Source organism: Eriocheir sinensis, unplaced genomic scaffold, assembly GCF_024679095.1.
Source record: "Eriocheir sinensis breed Jianghai 21 unplaced genomic scaffold, ASM2467909v1 Scaffold822, whole genome shotgun sequence".
NCBI classification, from domain to species: domain Eukaryota; kingdom Metazoa; phylum Arthropoda; class Malacostraca; order Decapoda; family Varunidae; genus Eriocheir; species Eriocheir sinensis.
Genome location: NW_026112189.1, coordinates 91,401 through 100,000, shown reverse-complemented (window position 1 = coordinate 100,000; position 8,600 = coordinate 91,401). Strand labels below are relative to the sequence as shown.

The window sequence follows — 8,600 nt, the reverse complement described above, 5'->3', positions numbered from 1 at the left end:
TCGCTACCACCAGAACCATCACCATGACTACCACCACAAGTACCAGCCTCGTTATTACTACCACCATCACCACACACCACCGCTACCACCAGCAGCATCACTGCCACCACCACCATCACCACCACCACAACCTTCATCACCACCATGATGGTGGTATTGGTGGTGTTGATGATGATGATGGTGGTGGTAATGGTGATGATGATGATGGTGATGGTTGTGGTGGTGGTGGTAATGACGATGGTGGTGGTGGTGGTGATGATGGTGGAGGTGATGATGATGGTAGAGGTGGTGCGGATTGTGGTGGTGATGGTGGTGGAGGTGATGATAATGATGATGATGGTGGTGATGGTGGTTGTGATGATCGTTGTTGTGGTTGTGATGTTGGTTGTGATGATGGAGCTGATGATGGATGTGGTGATGATGGTGGTGGTGGTGATGATGGTGGTGGTGGTTATGATGGTGGTGATGGTGGTAAACATGGAAACATGGACTAGCAGGCAGCAGAAAGCCTATTTTAGTGATTTAATCAATCCGTCTGCCATAGGAGTGGTTTGCAGGGAAGGATTAAAGCACTTGTGGTGATGGTGATGGTAGTGATGGTGGTGGAGGTGGTGGTGGTCATGGTGGTTGTGGTGGTGGTGATGATGATAATGATGATGATGGTGGTGGAGGTGGTGGTGGTCATGGTGGTTGTGGTGGTGGTGATGGTGGGGGTGGTGATTACGACATTACGACAAAATAAGAAGCATTACGGCAAAATAAGAAGCATTACGACAAAATAAGAAGCATTACGACAAAATAAAGGGCATTGAGAAAAAAAGAACAAAAACATAAATAAATAAGTAAAAATTAGATTGTTATATTACTAAATACAGAGTTATTGGTAGCCTACTCCGGAAAACAATAATCTCTCTCTCTCTCTCTCTCTCTCTCTCTCTCTCTCTCTCTCTCTCTCTCTCTCTCTCTCTCTCTCTCTCTCACACACACACACACACATACATCATCATCTCCCACGTTTAAATATTGGAAAAATAGATATATGGAAATGCTACGGGATGGGTAAAAATGTGGAAAGCTAGCTAATAAGGTGTGTGTGTGTGTGTGTGTGTGTGTGTGTGAGAGAGAGAGAGAGAGAGAGAGAGAGAGAGAGAGAGAGAGAGAGAGAGAGAGAGAGAGAGAGAGAGAGAATTTTCTACCGGAGTAGGCTATGAATTTGCACACCTAACATCACCAAAATGTGGGGTACAAACTTGGCGGAGGGACTATTTTGGGGGTCATAATAGGTAGCGGGCTAATGAGTGGCCTATCCGGATATTTTGTTTTCATTTATTAATGATCCATGAGACATCCTAGAGTTAAATCAAAGTATGTGCTTATCTTTGTATTCATTCATACACACACTGGTAATATTTATGTGGGGTTTGATTCACTTATTACTGTAGAGTGAAATTCTATTGTGAAAAACAGTCACAAATTCGTGTCACTGGTAAAAATGAAACTAGTAATTGAAGTTTTGCCACCATGAAATATACACAAAAAGATAAATATGAAAGCTCACGAAGTCACAATAAACATGGAAATGCAGGCAACAGAAAGCCTATTGGCTCATTACGTGCTTCCCCGCTTTGGTGATTTAATCTGCTCGACAGCCACTTGGGACATCGGGAGCAGATGAAAGCACCTCAACATTGAGGAGCAGATGAAAAGCACCTCGATATTGAGGAACAGATACAAGAACATAGAAATACAGGGAGACTGGGAGAGGACAAGTGGCCTACACAGGGCTGCCCCAGAATTCCCCCTAATACTCACGGTGGGTGAGGTGTAGTTTCAGGGGCACAGGTGGAGGCTTGATCCTTGTTTTACCAGCGGTACTAGGCACGGCACCAGTAACCTGTCACCTTACTGCACCCACACCTCACTCCACCTGGCATGCGGACATTAACTGTTGCTTTACTCTACGGTTGACTTACGCTACTTGCAATCTAGGTTGTGGGGGAGAATTATATGAATATAGGTTGAGGTCTTGCTGTAATCTGTCTGAAAACATGTACCTCAATATTCACCTCACTCCTGACGCAGCGAAGTGACGGTCGATTCTATATTTGAAGGAGTTGATGGTATTCGCATTTACTACTTCTGAAGGAAGATTGTTGGAGTGACGAATGACTCGGTTTGAAAAGAAACTCCTTCCGATGTCTGTGTTACATCGACTCGACTGAATGGGCAAGCCGTTATTTCTAGTTCTTAGATTGGTTTGCAGTTCAAAGAATTTGGAATAATCGACGTTATTGAAGTTTTTCAGATACATGAAGACTTGAATCATACCCCCTCGCAGGCGCCTTTTCTTCAATGTAAAGAGATTGAGTCGCTTGAGTCGTTCCTCGTAGCCCTAAAGGTTGGAATCATCATTGTGGCGCTTCGTTGAATCCTTTCCAATAAATCAATGTCCTTTCTGTAATTAGGAGACCAGAACTGTACTGCATATTCGAAGTGCGGTCTTACCATGGAATTATACAAGGCTAGCATCACGTCTAGCGTTTTACACTCGAAGTTCCTCGCTATGAACCCAAGCATAGTATTGGCTTTGTTGTAGGTTTTTTTACAGTGAATCGCGTGTTTCAGGTCACTGCTGATAGTGACTCCAAGACCCTTTTCCTCTTGCATCGCTTGCAGAGGTTTCCCATTAGTGACATGAGCTGCTTTGTGCGGCAAAACTATGCTATTTAAGGTATCTGATACCCACAAAATAACGGGAGCTTCTGCCTTGGGCTACAGACAGCTGCCAGATCGTCGTACTCAGCCGATTATATTTCTCGACTTCCTGCCCCCGAAATATCTTCTGGGCTCCAATAACGAAACTAATTTATAGTTATCGAAAAAAAATTTGATTCTAATGTCTCTTGGCAATAGTTAGGCTTCAGAAACCGGGTAATACTATGCTCTGAGTATGAGAATCTGGCAACGGTGCTATACGTATTTTCATATTATTGTTCTGTTGTTTATTCAGTGTTGCGTTCAAGAAAAAGAATACTTATAATTTTAGTTAGTTTTTGGTTATAAGGATTTTTTACGAAATAGAATTATATGTAACACTACCTCCACTACCTTAGGAAACGTCCTGAATCCTGGATCAGCTATGATGATGTTAGGTGCGCCTATAGCTTGTGTATACCTCGATAACTAAATAATGTTATACCTACTCATTACTGCTATATATTTTAAGCATTATAAATATAAGCATTTTAACATTGGATGCCGGACGACATAAAACACAAGTGAATATATCAGTAGGTTATCTCACAAAAATAAACTTTAAACTAATAGCCTGCTCCTGAAAAAAACTTAATTAAAATTAAGACGTATTTCTGGAGTAGAGAACAAAGTACATTTACATACCTCTCATACAGCACACAGTCGTGGGCAGAGTGGTGATGCTATAATAAACTGGTGGGGTGCTGACCTAGGAGGGTAGAAGGGCCAGGACACAGCTGAGGGAGAGGGGGGGGGTTAAGGAAGGCTGCTGGGTACGTTATATTACAAAAGATACGCGCAATATTGCAACTCCTCTATTATCATAAATCTCATCATTACGTTAAGAAAAACGACCACAATATTGTTCTTACCTTGGTCAGTTGTTTGTTGATGAAACCCAAAGCATTTCGTCATTCCACTCGTGTGTCGTCGTGCACTTCCTCCTTCACTTGATCTAGGGACACTGACACGCCCACGCCCACGTCCACGCCCACGGGCAACGGTCATTAACTTTGGTACGCTTTGCGTAGATGGCGACAACGTTACTTTCATAGCTGTCCATATATATATATATATATATATATATATATATATATATATATATATATATATATATATATATATATATATATATATATATATATATATATATATATATATATATATATATATATATATATATATATATATATATATATATATATATATATATATATATATATATATATATATATATATATATATATATATATATATATATATATATATATATATATATATATATATATATATATATATATATATATATATATATATATATATATATATATATATATATATATATATATATATATATATATATATATATATATATATATATATATATATATACATATATATATATATATATATATATATATATATATATATATACCGAACAGTACAGTTTATTCGATCATGCAAGAATGAACATTTAGCAAAAATCTGGTCGAGTTACCACCACTTCCCGCCTGGAGCCTGACCGTGTCCCAGGAGGTGGGCGGGCCTCCCTGCCCCTTTGCTTCTCCAGGTCTCCAGAAGCCCATAAACCTCGGGGGGAGCTTCAGTTCAACACTACCTCCCCCTCTTAAGTGTGATCGTCCCGATCACACACTTAACTATATACAAACATAAGAAAATTAATCAAAACATAATAATCGTCGTATCGCCGTCGACGCCTGCGTTGTTTCTGTCTTCTGTCCTCTGCCTCCTGTGTGTCTGTCTCCTGGTGCGCCTCGTTGTCGTCCGCTTCTTGGGATGTCCCTGAAACATCTGCTGAAACCGGGAGGTTATCTCCCTCGTCTGAAAGCTCCAGAAAACCTATGTCGACGTCGACCTCCTCTCGGTCCTGGACGTCCCTTGCGTTTTCATCGGCTGCTGGGTGTTTGTAGTTGTCCCAGGTGTAGTTTCCCGGACCGAGGTACCTCCATAGCCGGTTGACGTGGACAACTTTCGACTTGGTCCTTTCCGTTCTCCGGATTCTGTAGGTCACGTCGGAGAGGCGTTCTAGCACAGTATAAGGGCCATCCCAGAGGCTTTGTAACTTCGGAGACTGTTCTTTCTACCTCTGCGGGTGTTACCAGTTTTGTTATCAACTTTTAAGGTTCCTTTTAACGTTGTCTGTGTTAAGTGTTATATATAACGTTTAAGGCGCGAACTGCTATCTCACGTCAGGTCCGGTGTACCGTTGCCTGCTTTCACAAGTTGATTGTAGTAGGTGAGATAACACAATAGCCTTTTAGTTGGCCGAGCGGTAGCCGTTATAAGTTCACTTTAGTTCACTCTAGTTCTCTCTCTCACAGGGCAATACCAAGACAAAACGTAATTTCAACTATATTAACAGTTGTACATTAGGTTTACAGTTTACGTGAGCGAGTCGCACGCACACCAGAGCCAGCCACACCAAGGTGCCCGGGGCCGGCGAGCGTTGAAGTTAGGTGGCTTGCCCTCATACTGTAACCGGCCTCCCTGGAGAACTTCAAGGCACCACGGACTTGATGGTGCACCTCTTCCAGCCGTTCCTCTAGCTGACGGGCAAAACTGGAGGCGTCCCATGGGAGGCCTTCCCCAGGAGGCCTTCCTCTCAGTAGGTCCACCGGCCATGGCCAAACATCAGCTTTGCCGGCGAATGTCCCGTAGTCTCGTGGGCGGCAGACCTGTAGGCCATGAGGAGCGCAGGCAGCTTCTGATCACATGAAGACTGGTCATTGTTGCGCTGCTTGGCCAACTCCTGGCCCAACGTCCAGTTAAACCTCTCCACTATTCCATCTGACTGTGGGTGCAGAGGGGTGGTCCGGGTCTTCTTGATACCCAGAAGCTTGTAGCACTCAGCAAGGACTGTTGACTCAAAATTCTTTCCCTGGTCGGAATGGAGCTCGTTAGGCACACCGAAACGACAGAAAAACTCCTCCACCAATACCTTAGCGATGGTAATGGCTTCCTGGTCAGGGATGGTACGCAGATATACCTATTTCCGTTCGTCGTCAGAGGCAAGGGTCCTGCTATATCAACTGCTACCCGTTCCATTGGGGCTCCAACCTGGTATAGCACACACACACACACACACACACACACACACACACACACACACACACACACACATACCCGCTTAAGGATATAAGACCATTTTCTGTAGGCTGAATAAACAAACTTTTTTAGGTTAATGTATTTTCTAATGTATTTTTTTAGATGTATTTTAGGTTCACTTCCTTTTAACATTTACTCGCCCTTCTTTCAACTAGCTACTTGCTAAATACTCTTTAAGCTTTGATGTATTTCCAAAAAATGAGTAAATCCTAAATACTTTTTAACCCGGTAGCTGCGGGGATCATGTTTCTTAATTAAAGGCCCCTCTAAGCGAATAAATGAGAAAAAATCATCGGTCTCACACACCACTACAAAATATATATCAACGCATTTGTGATCAGTTTATCCATCATCTATTTTGGGGGTTTATATCATGGCAAAAATGTGGCCCGTTGCTGGTACACGGTAAAGCCACAAATTTGGCCCGTCTCTGCTACTGGGTTAAGGTTTGATGTATTTTCTAGGAATGAATGAACTTGTTTTATTATACGTTCACTTCCTTTCATCATTTACTCGCCTTTTTTTTCTGACTGGCTACTTGCTATTTGGACTTTTTACAAAGTGACCAACGATAATACTTGTGATTTCGAAAAAGTGAAAAACCTTGATCCTTTTGCAAAATGCCCAGATATTTATGTCATTTTGCAAAGTGACCACGAATTTGATTTCTCTGCATAATGGCCGGGCATTTTGCAAAATGACCAAATTTGCAAAATGTCCGTAACACACGCACACACACACAAACACACACACACACACATATATATATATATATATAGAGAGAGAGAGAGAGAGAGAGAGAGAGAGAGAGAGAGAGAGAGAGAGAGAGAGAGAGAGAGAGAGAGAGAGAGAGAGAGAGAGAGAGAGAGAGAGATAGAGAGAGAGAGAGAGAGAGAGAGAGAGAGAGAGAGAGAGAGAGAGAGAGAGAGAGAGAGATAAATATATATATATATATATATATATATATATATATATATATATATATATATATATATATATATATATAGATATAGAGATAAATATATATATATATATATATATATATATATATATATATATATATATATATATATATATATATATATATATATATATATATATATATATATATATATATATATATATATATATATATATATATACTACTACTACTACTTCTACTACCACTACTACTACCATAACTACTACTACTACTACTACTACTACTACTACTACTACTGCTACTACTACTACTACTACTGCTACTGCTACAACCACTAATAAAATCTAGCGGCATATCTATAGAAGTAAATATTATCGCTCACATTTTATATTCCCTCCTAGAATCTACAATAATATTAATGGCAATAGTAATATTTCTTATAATAAACCTCTACTATATGGCTGCTAACATGCTTCCTTTCTCTCCCACAGGTAACGTGCAGGTCTCTCCCGTGCATGCCAATAGGTTCAGGTAATGTGCCATGGGACTTGTTTTTTTTAGCTTTTTCTGTGTTCTCGTAAGGCGTGCGCGAGTGGCTTGTTCTGCTTCTTACGCATTTTGGGGTTTCGTATTGATTTGTCGTGCGTTGTGTTAGGTTATATATCGTGGTTGATCCAAGTTACGTTTTCTGAACGTTAGGTCCGCCTGCATCACCCTCGTTTCTCAGGTCGGTTCTATAAATCAGAATAGGGAAGACATAAGGAAGAGGGAAAAGAGTCTGTATAATCAGCAGCGGAAGGGTGGAAGGGAGGAGATGAGAACGGGATGAAAAAGTAGAAGGAAGAAAGGGGACGGAGAAACGAGGTGACTTAAGATCAGACTGCCCAATAGTTCCCTTATAAGCGTTTTGTATATGTATTGCATGGTGGAATACTCTGTGTGTGTGTGTGTGTGTGTGTGTGTGTGTGTGTGTGTGTGTTCTTTTTATCTTTCTCACTCTCCCCCTCTCCCTCTCTCTCCCTTTTTTTTTTTGTGTGTGTGTGTATGTGTGTGTGTGTGTGTGTGTGATTTTCTCTCTCTCTCTCTCTCTCTCTCTCTCTCTCTCTCTCTCTCTCTCTCTCTCTCTCTCTCTCTCTCTCTCTCTCTCTCTCTCTCTCTCTCTCTCTCTCTCTCTCTCTCTCTCTTTGTGTGTGTATGTGTGTGTGTGTGTGTGTGTGTGTGTGTGTGTGTGGTGTGGTGCTGGACGGACGTGTTTTTGTGCTCGTCCCGCGAGTAAATCCTAAATCGTATTTTTCGGACTGTATTATCACATAGTAAAGCCTATCAAGACAATGAAATAGTGTATGGTGCAGTGAAGTAACTATGGATAAGATACACCCCACTAAATTAGTAAAACTTGACGATGATGATAAACTATGCGGCAAGTGCACCTCCCCCTTGTTTACAGCAGCAGTTAAGTGCGACCAATGCAAAGAACTCTTTCATCTTAAATGCTCTAAAATGCCGATTCATCTTTTGATCAAGTACTTCACTTCCCGTATAACCTATAACTGTGAAGAATGTGTTAAAGCGAATACAGAGGGATATGAGGAAATACTAGGCTGGGTAAACGACCTTGGAGCCGGCGCCCAGCCAACAAGCGATGACGTCAGCAAACAAGACAAGCCCACATCAACGGAGCAAACTACCAGTCACTACCAAGAACCAATTAGCAGACTGGAAAACAGCATTGCAGAGCTGCGTGCAGAAATGCACAGTCTCACACAAAAAGTGACAACCGATGGTAAGCAGAAATTAT

At 41.2% G+C, this 8,600-nt stretch overlaps 1 long non-coding RNA gene across 1 annotated transcript in view; it reads left to right on the top strand.

Annotated features, from left to right (window-relative positions):
- Nucleotides 1–7,451, top strand: part of LOC126994577 (uncharacterized) — a 13,102-nt gene extending 5,651 nt beyond the window's left edge. The window contains exon 3 of the long non-coding RNA XR_007749307.1: nucleotides 7,294–7,451. This is a non-coding gene — a long non-coding RNA (uncharacterized LOC126994577). The remainder of the gene's footprint in view (nucleotides 1–7,293) is intronic.
- Nucleotides 7,452–8,600: the final 1,149 nt, after the last annotated feature.